The sequence below is a fragment of the Entelurus aequoreus genome, linkage group LG05 (genome assembly GCF_033978785.1).
Source record: "Entelurus aequoreus isolate RoL-2023_Sb linkage group LG05, RoL_Eaeq_v1.1, whole genome shotgun sequence".
Classification (NCBI taxonomy): Eukaryota; Metazoa; Chordata; class Actinopteri; order Syngnathiformes; family Syngnathidae; genus Entelurus; species Entelurus aequoreus.
Window position 1 is genome coordinate 67,918,074 of NC_084735.1, and position 15,631 is coordinate 67,933,704.

General features: G+C 36.4%; 1 long non-coding RNA gene across 1 annotated transcript; it reads right to left on the reverse strand.

Annotated features, from left to right (window-relative positions):
* Nucleotides 1-1,880: 1,880 nt before the first annotated feature.
* Nucleotides 1,881-15,383, reverse strand: LOC133650933 (uncharacterized). The gene is made up of 3 exons (XR_009826337.1): nt 15,234-15,383; nt 9,087-9,217; nt 1,881-2,160 (listed from the first exon to the last, which is right to left on the reverse strand). It is a non-coding gene; the product is annotated as an uncharacterized LOC133650933 (long non-coding RNA).
* Between the last annotated feature and the right edge of the window lie 248 nt (nt 15,384-15,631).

Sequence of the window (15,631 nt, forward strand, 5' to 3'; positions counted from 1 at the left end):
TAAACACTACTGAAACGCTCTTATAAACACTACTGAAATGCGCTTACATACACTACTGAAATGCTCTTATAAACACTACTGAAACGCTCTTATAAACACTACTGAAACGCTCTTATAAACACTACTGAAATGCTGTTACATACACTACTGAAACACTCTTATAAACACTACTGAAACATTCTTACATACACTACTGAAACACTCGTATAACCACTACTGAAATGTTTTTGTCTCATGCACACACACACCTGGAATTATTTTTCACTAGTATGTATAAACGGATTTCACCCGTGTGTGTGTGTGCTTTTTACACGTGCGTGTGAGACAACAATTTCAGTAGTATGTGTGCAAAGATTTCAGTTATGTGTATGAGCGCATCTTACCAGTGTGTGTAATAGCATCTTACCACTATGTGTAAGAGCATCTTACTAGTGTGTGTGAGCGATGTTGCATTCCGGTATAATCCCCGCCCCTTTTCAGACAAATTTATTTTTATTTTTTTTAAAGCCAAGTTGTGGACAAAATGTCTGCCGACAAGTAGCTTAACCAAGGCGGGAGCTCCACTTCATAATTTGAGGGCTTCAGCGGAGAATATAAAAACACTTTCAATACAACAAGGGTCGGGCTGCCGCCGTGGGTCTCCCCCGCAGGACGCAGCACCTGAGCGGCCACACAGCGGTGCCTTTCTCCTCCCGACAGCCAAGCAGCCTGGAGCACTCGTTCCATTGCGAGGTTGCACCGCACACATACAACGTTTCAGTTCATGGACATCGGGGCAAAAGGAGGAAAAGGTAATTAGACATTATTTCTAAATGATTGTTGAATCACACGAAATGTAAGACAACATGGCATTGTAGTGAGCTACAATGGTAACATGTCGAAATGTGAGTCACGTCGTGTTACGTCAGTAGCTAATCATATACTAATGATAATGGATTGCATTTATTTAGCGCTTATCGACTATATAAGGGGTCCCCAAACTACGGCCCGCAGGCCGGTTACGGCCCTCCAAAGTCCAACATCCGGCCCGCTGGAAAAAAAAAAAAAGTGTATTATGTTCAATTTGTCTTTTCTAATCCATTTTTTGGTGTTCCCTAGCCGCTCAAGCAAATCATATTGTCTACAAATGCATTTCCCTGTATGACTTATATTGTCTTAGCTGTTTTCATGTGATCTGATTGTTACATTCTTATTTCAGAGTCACCACACAGCAGCATGACCATTTCAACAAAGACGGAATAAACAACCTCTGGATTCATGGAACTTCTCTGCACACAAATATATTAATTGGAATATTCAATACATTTCTCATAAACATTAAATATCCTTTTTTTATTTTCTCAAAAAAGGTTCCCTATGCCTTATTATTTATATACTTTTCAATGCTTCTTGTAGTCAGACAATAGATATTGTTTGTCTAAAATTATAGTTTAAGTTAATGTGTTAATATTTACACCTAGCCCCTAACCTAAATACAATAATCATAAGACAAAAAAATTGTGCATCACAAACGTTTGGGACAAGTTTGGGGAGATTTTGACAAAGTGTGTGTGGTGGTGGGGGCTGGATGACAGTCAGAACATAAAATAACTTAAAAACATAAACCGTAGAAACATAAATGTTCACAGCACAGACGTATTGCGGTGTTATTCTGATATTTGCAAAATAATAAAGTGGGCAACTTCATACAGGTCTGTATAACAGGTTCCTTATTTATTTTTTACAAAATGTTTAAACAAAATGTTAATTCGCAGAATACACTGCACAAGTGAAGAAAACATTTTAACAAACCTTATTATTCTCATGTTGTCCACTGAATAAAGTGCAGAATTGAAGTGAAAATGTCTATTTCATAGTTGCCATCATTTTCAAGTGGGTTCACTTGTTGAAAAATGTTCATTGTTGTCTCATTAATGTTTACATCTATGTCTGGAATTACACACCGACAAGTATTAAAGGATATGAATAATGAGACATAAGGAACCTTTCTGAGCCAAAAAAGGTTGTTTTCAACACACTGTTGAAAATAATATTCACAATGTTTCTATGTGAAATGTATTGAATATTCCAATTAATATATTTGTGTGCAAAGAAGTTCCATGAATCCAGAGGTTGTTTATTCTGTCCTTGTTGAAATGGTCATGCAGTTGTGTGGTGACTCTGAAATAAGAATGTAACAATCAGATCACATGAAAACAGCTAAGACAATATAAGTCATACAGGGAAATGCATTTGTAGACAATATGATTTGCCTGAGTGGCTAGGGAACACCAAAAAATGGATTAGAAAAGACAGATTGAAAATAATAACATTTTATTTTTTTTCCCAGCGGGCCGGATGTTGGACTTTGGAGGGCCGTAACTGGCCCGCGGGCCGTAGTTTGGGGACCCCTTATATAGTCGATAAGCGCTAAATAAATGCAATCCATTATCATTAGTATATGATTAGCTACGGACGTAACACGACGTGACTCACATTTCGACATGTTACCATTGTAGCTCACTACAATGCCATGTTGTCTTACATTTCGTGTGATTCAACAATCATTTAGAAATAATGTCTAATTACCTTTTCCTCCATTTTGCCCCGATGTCCATGAACTGAAACGTTGTATGTGTGCGGTGCAACCTCGCAATGGAACGAGTGCTCCAGGCTGCTTGGCTGTCGGAGGAGAAAGGCACCGCTGTGTGGCCGCTCAGGTGCTGCGTCCTGCGGGGGAGACCCACGGCGGCAGCCCGACCCTTGTTGCATTGAAAGTGTTCTTATATTCTCCGCTGAAGCCCTCAAATTATGAAGTGGAGCTCCCGCCTTGGTTAAGCTACTTGTCGGCAGACATTTTGTCCACAACTTGGCTTTAAAAAAAATAAAAATAAACTTGTCTGAAAAGGGGCGGGGATTATACCGGAAACGGAATGCAACATCGCTCACACACACTAGTAAGATGCTCTTACACACACTGGTAAGATGCGCTCATACACATAACTGAAATCTTTGCACACATACTACTGAAATTGTTGTCCCTCACACACACGTGTAAAAAGCACACACACACACACACACACACACACACACACACACACACACACACACACACACACACACACACACACACACACACACACACACACACACACACACACACACACACACACACACACACACACACACACACACACACACACACAGGTGAAATCCGTTTATACATACTAGTGAACAATAATTCCAGGTGTGTGTGTGTGCGTGAGACAAAAACATTTCAGTAGTGTTTATAAGAGTGTTTCAGTAGTGTATGTAAGAGTATTTCAGTAGTGTATGTAAGAGCATTTCAGTAGTGTATGTAAGAGCGTTTCAGTAGTGTATGTAAGAGTATTTCAGTAGTGTTTATAAGAGCATTTCAGTAGTGTTTATAAGAGCATTTTAGTAGTGTATGTAAGAGCATTTCAGTAGTGTTTAGAGTGTTTCAGTAGTGTTTCAGTAGTATATGTAAGAGCATTTCAGTAGTGTTTATAAGAGTGTTTCAGTAGGGTGTGTGAGAGAAAAAGATTTCAGTTGTTTATGTGAGAGCATTTCAGTAGTGTATGTAAGAGCATTTCAGTAGTGTTTATAAGAGTGTTTCAGTAGTGTGTATAAAAGAAAAAGATTTTAATTGTTTATGTGAGAGCATTTCAGTAATGTATGTAAGAGGTAATTCTGAATAATGTCCCTAACAGCCCCTCATAGGATGGAGTGATGACTTATCCTCTCCAATGATCACTTCACGCTCACTCCCTTTCATTTCCCTCTGCGCAATGGCGCTAATGAGGACGTGAGGAAACATCTTCAAAATAAAAGTGCATCCACATGAGCCAGGAGTGAAATTACAGTGTGATGCATCTAGTTTTGTTCAGGGTTATGCTCAATTTGTTTTTGTTCAAGCCCTACTTGTCAGCTTCTGCATTTAAAAATAAGGTAAAATTCCCGGAAAATCCGAGAAAAATCGGAAACATTTGAACAGAATGTACTTTATATTTATTATATTTGCATATAACGAGATTAAGGACTCCAACTTAAGGTGCGGTAGTGGGAACAAATATGGGGTAAAAATAAATTACGCAAGAGGTAATAAAGAAAAAAAAAAACAATTGAAATAAACAGACTACTGTCCAATAAAAATAAGCAATCCTGTACAATATACAAAACACTATAGAAATACAAAATACTGTACAATATACAGTACAAGACAAGAGTACCGGAGTAAAAAATAACAATCAGTGTCGGATGTATTGCACTCGAATGGTAATATTGCACAGTAGGGTATTAGGGTAGGATATTGTATAGGGGTGAATTATTATAAGTTAGAGTTCAGGATGGTGACAGCTCTGTGTTTTGGCAATTAGGTGGCGTCATACGTCAGCTCCTTCTCCCCATTGTATGTACAAACAAGTCACAACTTGGTTTTAACTGGTATTAACCTGAATATAAGACACCCTCTCCCCAGAAAAACAATCTTATATTTGAAGTCTAGTGATGTACACATGCACACCCACAGGTGGCGCCAGATGACTTCTACCCCCAAAGTACGTACAAAAAAGTCATTACCCTGATGTAACTGGTGTTAATCCCAATTTATGACGCTTTTCCCGAGACCAAAAAATAAATAAAAAATCCAATAAATACAAGTCATCTTATATTTGGAGTCGAGTAGTGATGAACACATTCACAACAACAGGTGGCGTCAATCTCCCCTCATAGTATATGAGTCATAACTTGGATATAACTGGTGTTAACCCAAATATAACATCCCCCCTACTGAGAAAAACCAGAAAAATGTGTCATCTTATATTTGGAGTCCAGTGATGTACACATGCACACCAACAGGTGGCGCCACAATACTTCTTTAATAATATTTACAGGACTTTAACTGGTGTAAACCTGAACAAAAGACACCATATCTGCCAAAAACAATCAGAGAAATATGTGACATTTTATATTTGAAAAAAAAAAAGAAAAAAAAATATGAGTCAACTTATATTTGGTGTCGAGTATGAACATAGTCACACCAACAGGTGGCACCAAACCCCTTGTCCCCCATAATATATACAAAAAAAGTCATAACTTGAATTTAACTGGTAGTAACCCAAATATAAGACATCCTCCTGAGAAAAAAAATTATCATATCATCACTTTAACCCATAAAGTATGCACAAAAAAAGTCTTAACCCTGATTTAACTGGTGTTAATCCAAATGTAGGCGCTTTTCCAGAGACCAAAAAAAAAAAAAATCGAAAAGATACATGTCATCTTATATTTGGAGTCAAGTCAAACATATCCACAGCAACAGGTGGTGCCAAAGAACTATTCCCTCCCTAGAATATGCAAAAAAGTAAGAACTTGGATTTGACTGGTGTGAACCCAAATAGAAGAGCCCTCTTCTGAGATAAACAATCAGAAAAATAGATGCCATGTTATATTTGGGGCCCAGTGATGAACACATGCACACCAACAGATTGCGCCTAACGACTTTGCTCCCCAAAGCGAGTCGGAGCTTTTCTTCCTGTCACTCACAAACCAGTGACTTAACAAATTACAGAGACTTGCTGGGAATAAGTCTCGAGGTTAGCAAACAACAGAGTTACTCAGTTGATTTCAAGATAATGGTTAAGATTTAAACACAATTGAAAAATGGTGGTGATTTATAAGTAAAATCCAGTTTCATAATTTTTTTTGGTGTGATTTAGCTGTTTTTTTTGGTGGGGGGCTGACATGCATGACATGTTTAAAAATAATTACGTATTTTTTCGGGGGGAAAAAAATTGCAATTTAATTATGTTCAAACATCGCAGCAGGGTTTTTATCTGACATGTTATTTGACTGTAAATAAACAAATAACGAGTAGCTTATTTGTCTTTTTGGTACCATGTTGGAGGACAACATTGGAAAAACAATTTTTTTTGGAGAGGTCAAAATGTTCACATTAAATCAAAGAAAAACACGCAAGGTGTAAATGTTCTGCTCCTGCTAACGTCTCTTCTTGCCAGCTTTGCACACAGATAACAGGTTGGCAATACTGACTCCAGCAGAGTCTTTGTAAAATTGAACACACAGAAATAAAGTATGTCAGTGTAACTTACATGAGATACAAAATAATGTATCTGTGACATTCTAAGAAAAATAAGTGCAGTTAAACAAATGTGCTAGTATGATGATTGGATATTCCATGCATAAGCTACATGTTTACTGTTTATAGGAATTTCAAATTGAATTATACAACCAAGATTGTGTGTAACATTACAATCAAACATCTAATGTGCAGTAAGTACAGTACTTACAGTATAAATATGTTGTAGGGCTCAACAAAGGACAAGACTGGTACATTCAACATAATGGCAGTAGACCTCTCGACTACGGAAAGACAACTAGGACAAACTGAAGTGAATGCATACTTGCAAATGGGACAGGAATGCACCAACTGGGCAGGGCTGTTAAACTTGGGTTGACAGCCCAACTTTATGCATAAAGACAAGCAGTATGTAAAGGTTTCAGTTTGCGGACTTTGGAGCAGTGAAGAAAGGTACATGACGTTGCACCTAAAAGCCTGCAGGGACAGTGTTGTAATGTGACTTTGCTTCATAGTTTGTCAGGTTTAAGTTACGTACAAAATATGGAGACAAACAATGGAAATTACCCAAGTTTGGCTCTCTGTCTACAAATGGGCTTGGCAGTGTAGGATAACAAAGAATATGAGAGAAATGTTTTGTACATACAGTTTGATTTGTATAAAACGGGATCAAGAAAGAAAACATTGAGGTCATTACAGTTTCTATGCATGTACAATACAGCCTTTATGTATCCAGGCAACAGCCTAATTTCATGTGGTATTATTAGACTTCTTTAAAAATGTACCTAATTAGTAAAAAAAAAAAAAAAGGGTTTGTTAGTTTGTAATTAAAACGACAGCTTCTGGCTTCTTGTTCCCGTTTAACCACGTGGGAGAAAAATAGAAACCCTCAACCTAGAATCATCAATTACACAGAATGCCAAAACACGTTTATTAATAATCCACTTGTGAGGATTATGCGGAATTTAGTGATGCGATGGTTCTCCCGCTAACTGAGCGGCAGGAAGGTAACATGTTGTGTGGACTAAATAATTGTACTTCACAGCATCCATCATCCTGCAGCTTTTTCCTCATTAAAAGTTGTCTCTTATTAACTCAGGCACCTTTTGAAATGACAACCATGGCCCAATAATAATGTCCCTAAAGATAAAGCGACTATATATGAATATGATATACTCTAGTTTACATGACAAATAAATGAATACAAAAATCTATGTAAGAAATGTATGGAGGCAATACAAAACCCAAAGCTAGTGAAGTTAGAACGTTGTGTAAATCGTTAATAAAAACAGAATACAATGATTAGCTATTTATTTTCAACCTATATTCAATTGAATAGACTACAAAAACAAGATACTTAACATTCAAATTGGTAAACTTTGTTATTTTTTGCAAATATTAGCTCATTTGGAATTTGATGCCTGCAACATGTTTAAAAAAAGATGGCACAAGTGGCAACAAAACCTGAGAAAGTTGAGGAATGCTCATCAAACACTTATTTGGAACATCCCACACGTGAACGGGCTAATTGGGAACAGGTGGGTGCCATGATTGGGTATAAAAGCAGCTTCCATGAAATGCTCAGTCATTCACAAACAAGGATGGAGCGAAGGTCACCACTTTGTCAACAAATTGTCGAACAGTTTAAGAACAACATTTCTCAACAAACTATTGCAAGGAATTAAGGGATTTCACCATCTACGGTCCGTAATATCATCAAAAGGTTCAGAGAATCTGGATAAATCACTGCACGTAAGCGGCAAGACCAAAATTGAATGCCGTGACCCTCAGGCGGTACTGCATCAAAAACCATTGTGTAAAGGATATCACCACATGGGCTCAGGAACACTTCAGAAAACCACTGTCAGTAACTACAGTTTGTCGCTACATCTGTAAGTGCAAGTTAAAACTCTACTGTGCAAAGCGAAAGCCATTTATCAACAACATTTACACAAACGTGCCAACTTCACTGGTTTTGGGTTTTGTATAAAGTGTACTTGCACACCATTTATGTTTAGGACAAACGCATTGAAAAAATATACAATTATTTACATTTGACCTCTATTGTTGTGTGATTTATCTGACAACAAGAAGACAGTTCGGATCATTTTAACTGTGCAAGGACAAGGACATGTTAAACCGCTGCTAACCGCAAAGGTATGTCATGCTCAGTGGTGTGCGGTCAGGGCCAGCAAGGCCTTCTCTGCTGGCCTAACATAACCAGAAATCATGATCATATTTAAAGATAAAAGTATTTTTTTATTTACTTTCCCTAAATATCTAAAAGTATTCATATTCTCTTCATGTCATACTATGCTCCTTCCAGTGCTGTTTTTAGGTTCGAGTTTGTATCCAATCAAAATTCAGCTAGCTTATGTTGCCATGCTGTACCAAATCTGCCCGGGGCCTTCAGAATCAACAATGTGGGCGTCGGTGCACTGTAAGTTAACGGGCACATAGAGTTGGTAGACAATTGCGATAGCCAATCAGATCACGAGTTGTTGTCAGTAAGGCCTTCTAGCTGGCCTCACGTTGAACAAGACATTTACGCGTCCTGTGATTGGGTATCCACTGGTTTGAGCCGCGGCGGTGCTATGCAGATCAGCAGAGCCACACCGAGAAACTACATTTTGTGAGACGACGTCGGCCAACCCCGGAAGCTAGCTCAGCTGCCCTGCGATGAAATGGGGAAATGCCCGCCATTTCCACACAAATCAACCGACTACGAGCGATACGGCGTTGAATGGGTTCTACAAATTGTGAGTTCAAATATCTTATTTCTTTATATCTTCACGTTTAATGTTTTTTACAAATTTAATTTTGACAGTACCACATAAGATATATTTTAATTGCTGATGCGGGTTTATTGGTTTATAAATGCGCCAGAAAATAGCCTGTTTTGTACACTGTTGATGTGGTTTAATAGCGCTATATAAATATAATTCACTTCACACCACTTAATAAGCAATTAATTAATGTTAAGTCTTACCTGTTTCTGTGTAGTATTTTCCCAGCAATGGTCACGTGGTGACATCAATTATGATATTTTGAGAGGTGATCATTGTCGTCCGACATCACTGAAGGCCTAGGTGGGAAACGCACGGCCCGCCACTGGTCATGCTGCAGAAAAAAAAAAGAACATATTGCGCATATATAGGAAAAGGTGGATGACAATTACTGCCCACTACAGTAGGGACACCTTTTAGACACTAACATTCTCCCAATGCTAATGGATGTGAATGGTAATGACCTCCCACCTCCTGCAAACAATCAGGAGGGGAGAGTGAACGTGTGTGTGGGTGTGTGAGTGAGTGGTTATTTTTTTCCCTTATGTACTGTACCATTGCTTCCTATTATCAGCAAACCACAGGATGTGCCAGTTGCCCTCTCACACCCTGCATATTTTCCACTGGACCTTCGGGACAAGCGCACTTGCACGACCTCCGCCCCTTGACGTGCTTGTTAGGACTGCTGAATGCAGGAGGTGATGAACCCTCATCGTTGCTGTTATGGACATAAACTAACACCCAGAAGACATTCTCTGCATTGTTCACTGTCATTATGGACACACATTCCGCATTACTCTTTTGATTAAAAAAAATAACATGTGATCCAACTTTGTCTTATTTGGACATGCATCCACTGTATTTACCAGCTTCCTTCCAAGTGTGGGTCACCAAAGTGTAGAGTGCCACCTATTGGCGGTGCATGCACAGCCGCCTTTCTCCAGCCCACTGATGCACGGTGCCACTCCACTCCTACACACTGACTCACCATATGCTCTTTTTTTTTTTCCCCCCCCACAGAAAATCGCACACACTCAGATGTGGAAAAAAATAGCCTCATTATAACCTGAAAATGCATCAAAGCAAAATTTTTCCAATGACTTCCTCGACGATAACTTATATTTCAGTGGTTCTTAACCTGGTTTCGATCAAACCCTAGGGGTTCGGTGAGTCGGGCTCAGGGGTTCGGCGGAGGTCAAAACGCAACCGACTCATCGCGTAAATACAAACTTCTCCCTATCGGCGTATTACCGATACGGCAACAGCTGACTGGTTTGCAGCTGTGTAATTTGTTGTGAGTTTATGCACTGTGTTGGTTTTGTTCTTTGAACAAGGTAATGTTCATGCACGGTTCATTTTGTGCACCAGTAAAAAAAACATGGTAACACTTTAGTATGGGGAACATATTCACCATTAATTAGTTGTTTAACATGCAAATTAGTAACATATTGGCTCTTAACTAGTCATCTTTAAGTACTTAATGCCTTATTCGGCATGGCCTTATTATAATGCTGACCCTCTAACCCTGAACCTAACCCTAACCAAATAACTCTAAATTAAGTCTTTATTACTTAGAATATGTTCCCCTAGTGTCCAAATAACTCTAATTTAAGTCTTTGTTACTTAGAATATGTTCCCCTAGTGTCTAAATTAAGTCTTTGTTACTTAGAATATGTTCCCCTAGTGTCCAAATAACTCTAATTTAAGTCTTTGTTACTTAGAATATGTTCCCCTAGTGTCCAAATAACTCTAAATTAAGTCTTTGTTACTTAGAATATGTTCCCCTAGTGTCCAAATAACTCTAAATTAAGTCTTTGTTACTTAGAATATGTTCCCCTAGTGTCCAAATAACTATAAATTAAGTCTTTGTTACTTAGAATATGTTCCCCTAGTGTCCAAATAACTATAAATTAAGTCTTTGTTACTTAGAATATGTTCCCCTAGTGTCCAAATAACTCTAAATTAAGTCTTTGTTACTTAGAATATGTTCCCCTAGTGTCAAAATAACTACAATTTAAGTCTTTGTTACTTAGAATATGTTCCCCTAGTGTCCAAATAACTAATTTAAGTCTTTGTTACTTAGAATATGTTCCCCTAGTGTCTAAATAACTCTAAATTAAGTCTTTGTTGCTTAGAATATGTTCCCCTAGTGTCCAAATAACTCTAAATTAAGTCTTTGTTACTTAGAATATGTTCCCCTAGTGTCCAAATAACTCTAAATTAAGTCTTTGTTACTTAGAATATGTTCCCCTAGTGTCCAAATAACTATAAATTAAGTCTTTGTTACTTAGAATATGTTCCCCTAGTGTCCAAATAACTATAAATTAAGTCTTTGTTACTTAGAATATGTTCCCCTAGTGTCCAAATAACTCTAAATTAAGTCTTTGTTACTTAGAATATGTTCCCCTAGTGTCGAAATAACTACAATTTAAGTCTTTGTTACTTAGAATATGTTCCCCTAGTGTCCAAATAACTAATTTAAGTCTTTGTTACTTAGAATATGTTCCCCTAGTGTCTAAATAACTCTAAATTAAGTCTTTGTTGCTTAGAATATGTTCCCCTAGTGTCCAAATAACTCTAAATTAAGTCTTTGTTACTTAGAATATGTTCCCCTAGTGTCCAAATAACTCTAAATTAAGTCTTTGTTACTTAGAATATGTTCCCCTAGTGTCCAAATAACTCTAAATTAAGTCTTTGTTACTTAGAATATGTTCCCCTAGTGTCCAAATAACTCTAAATTAAGTCTTTGTTACTTAGAATATGTTCCCCTAGTGTCCAAATAACTCTAATTTAAGTCTTTGTTACTTAGAATATGTTCCCCTAGTGTCCAAATAACTCTAAATTAAGTCTTTGTTACTTAGAATATGTTCCCCTAGTGTCGAAATAACTACAATTTAAGTCTTTGTTACTTAGAATATGTTCCCCTAGTGTCCAAATAACTAATTTAAGTCTTTGTTATTTAGAATATGTTCCCCTAGTGTCTAAATAACTCTAAATTAAGTCTTTGTTGCTTAGAATATGTTCCCCTAGTGTCCAAATAACTCTAAATTAAGTCTTTGTTACTTAGAATATGTTCCCCTAGTGTCCAAATAACTCTAAATTAAGTCTTTGTTACTTAGAATATGTTCCCCTAGTGTCCAAATAACTCTAAATTAAGTCTTTGTTACTTAGAATATGTTCCCCTAGTGTCCAAATAACTCTAAATTAAGTCTTTGTTACTTAGAATATGTTCCCCTAGTGTCCAAATAACTCTAATTTAAGTCTTTGTTACTTAGAATATGTTCCCCTAGTGTCCAAATAACTCTAATTTAAGTCTTTGTTACTTAGAATATGTTCCCCTAGTGTCCAAATAACTCTAAATTAAGTCTTTGTTACTTAGAATATGTTCCCCTAGTGTCCAAATAACTAATTTAAGTCTTTGTTACTTAGAATATGTTCCCCTAGTGTCCAAATAACTCTAAATTAAGTCTTTGTTACTTAGAATATGTTCCCCTAGTGTCCAAATAACTCTAATTTAAGTCTTTGTTACTTAGAATATGTTCCCCTAGTGTCCAAATAACTCTAAATTAAGTCTTTGTTACTTAGAATATGTTCCCCTAGTGTCCAAATAACTCTAAATTAAGTCTTTGTTACTTAGAATATGTTCCCCTAGTGTCTAAATAACTCTAAATTTAGTCTTTGTTACTTAGAATATGTTCCCCTAGTGTCCAAATAACTCTAAATTAAGTCTTTGTTACTTAGAATATGTTCCCCTAGTGTCCAAATAACTACAATTTAAGTCTTTGTTACTTAGAATATGTTCCCCTAGTGTCCAAATAACTAATTTAAGTCTTTGTTACTCAGAATATGTTCCCCTAGTGTCCAAATAACTCTAAATTAAGTCTTTGTTACTTGGAATATGTTCCCCTAGTGTCCAAATAACTCTAAATTAAGTCTTTGTTACTTAGAATATGTTCCCCTAGTGTCCAAATAACTCTAAATTAAGTCTTTGTTACTTAGAATATGTTCCCCTAGTGTCCAAATAACTCTAAATTTAGTCTTTGTTACTTAGAATATGTTCCCCTAGTGTCCAAATAACTCTAATTTAAGTCTTTGTTACTTAGAATATGTTCCCCTAGTGTCCAAATAACTCTAAATTAAGTCTTTGTTACTTAGAATATGTTCCCCTAGTGTCCAAATAACTCTAAATTAAGTCTTTGTTACTTAGAATATGTTCCCCTAGTGTCCAAATAACTACAATTTAAGTCTTTGTTAGTTAGAATATGTTCCCCTAGTGTCCAAATAACTCTAAATTTAGTCTTTGTTACTTAGAATATGTTCCCCTAGTGTCCAAATAACTCTAAATTAAGTCTTTGTTACTTAGAATATGTTCCCCTAGTGTCCAAATAACTCTAAATTAAGTCTTTGTTACTTAGAATATGTTCCCCTAGTGTCCAAATAACTCTAAATTAAGTCTTTGTTACTTAGAATATGTCCCCCTAGTGTCCAAATAACTCTAATTTAAGTCTTTGTTACTTAGAATATGTTCCCCTAGTGTCCAAATAACTCTAATTTAAGTCTTTGTTACTTAGAATATGTTCCCCTAGTGTCCAAATAACTCTAAATTAAGTCTTTGTTACTTAGAATATGTTCCCCTAGTGTCCAAATAACTAATTTAAGTCTTTGTTACTTAGAATATGTTCCCCTAGTGTCCAAATAACTCTAAATTAAGTCTTTGTTACTTAGAATATGTTCCCCTAGTGTCCAAATAACTCTAATTTAAGTCTTTGTTACTTAGAATATGTTCCCCTAGTGTCCAAATAACTCTAAATTAAGTCTTTGTTACTTAGAATATGTTCCCCTAGTGTCCAAATAACTCTAAATTAAGTCTTTGTTACTTAGAATATGTTCCCCTAGTGTCTAAATAACTCTAAATTTAGTCTTTGTTACTTAGAATATGTTCCCCTAGTGTCCAAATAACTCTAAATTAAGTCTTTGTTACTTAGAATATGTTCCCCTAGTGTCCAAATAACTACAATTTAAGTCTTTGTTACTTAGAATATGTTCCCCTAGTGTCCAAATAACTCTAATTTAAGTCTTTGTTACTTAGAATATGTTCCCCTAGTGTCCAAATAACTCTAAATTAAGTCTTTGTTACTTGGAATATGTTCCCCTAGTGTCCAAATAACTCTAAATTAAGTCTTTGTTACTTAGAATATGTTCCCCTAGTGTCCAAATAACTCTAATTTAAGTCTTTGTTACTTAGAATATGTTCCCCTAGTGTCCAAATAACTCTAAATTAAGTCTTTGTTACTTAGAATATGTTCCCCTAGTGTCCAAATAACTCTAAATTAAGTCTTTGTTACTTAGAATATGTTCCCCTAGTGTCCAAATAACTACAATTTAAGTCTTTGTTACTTAGAATATGTTCCCCTAGTGTCCAAATAACTCTAAATTAAGTCTTTGTTACTTAGAATATGTTCCCCTAGTGTCCAAATAACTCTAATTTAAGTCTTTGTTACTTAGAATATGTTCCCATAGTGTCCAAATAACTATAAATCAAGTCTTTGTTACTTAGAATATGTTCCCCTAGTGTCCAAATAACTCTAAATTTAGTCTTTGTTACTTAGAATATGTTCCCCTAGTGTCCAAATAACTCTAAATTAAGTGTTTGTTACTTAGAATATGTTCCCCTAGTGTCCAAATAACTCTAATTTAAGTCTTTGTTACTTAGAATATGTTCCCCTAGTGTCCAAATAACTAAAAATTAAGTCTTTGTTACTTAGAATATGTTCCCCTAGTGTCCAAATAACTCTAAATTAAGTCTTTGTTACTTAGAATATGTTCCCCTAGTGTCCAAATAACTACAATTTAAGTCTTTGTTACTTAGAATATGTTCCCCTAGTGTCCAAATAACTCTAAATTAAGTCTTTGTTACTTAGAATATGTTCCCCATACTAAAGTGTTACCAAAAACATAACTTTGTCTTGAATTTAAAAAAAAAAGAAAAAACTATATACATGATACACTTAGAGTACAAAAACACACATAGCACAGGGCATAAAACAATAAACGGAAATTCACTCCAGAAGGAGGAAAAAGGCAATAGCAAAATTTTACACTGATCTAATAACAAAAAAAAACAATCTATGATTAGCTACACAAAAGGAAAATCGCTCATGAAGAGGAAAAGACAAGAAGCTATAAACAGAACATACACTATAAAGAGCTAAGAAAACTACAAATTAAAGCGCTTCAAGAGGAGGGGAAAAAAGGAAAGCAAAGCACTATGAAATTAGCTCAAAAACTTTAGTAAATCAAAATCACTCTCAGAGGGTACAAAGAAATCAAGGGATAAGGCGAGGCAATACTTATCAACTTGGGGGAAGACTGTGGACAAAGGCTGGCGGTACATGACGAGACGATATATTCCGGCACAGGACGAGAGGAGGACGAGACATTAGTACACATGAGGGAGGGTGACACAGGTGGGCACAATCAGGCAATCAGGAGAGACATCAGACCAGTGAAACGGGAGGAAGAGCAAGTGACCTGAAACGAGAGGGAGAGTTAACCTTTCAAAATAAAACAGGAAGTTCGCCAGACAACCCCAAAACAGGACTTCCCTCACCGCTGTGTGACAGATATTGGGTTTCACTATGTAAAAGCGCTTAGAGTCACTGGAGAAAAGCGCTATATAAATATAATTCACTTCACTTATTAGTCTGTAATACAGTACATTCTGCATGTATGGAGAGGAAGAAAGCCA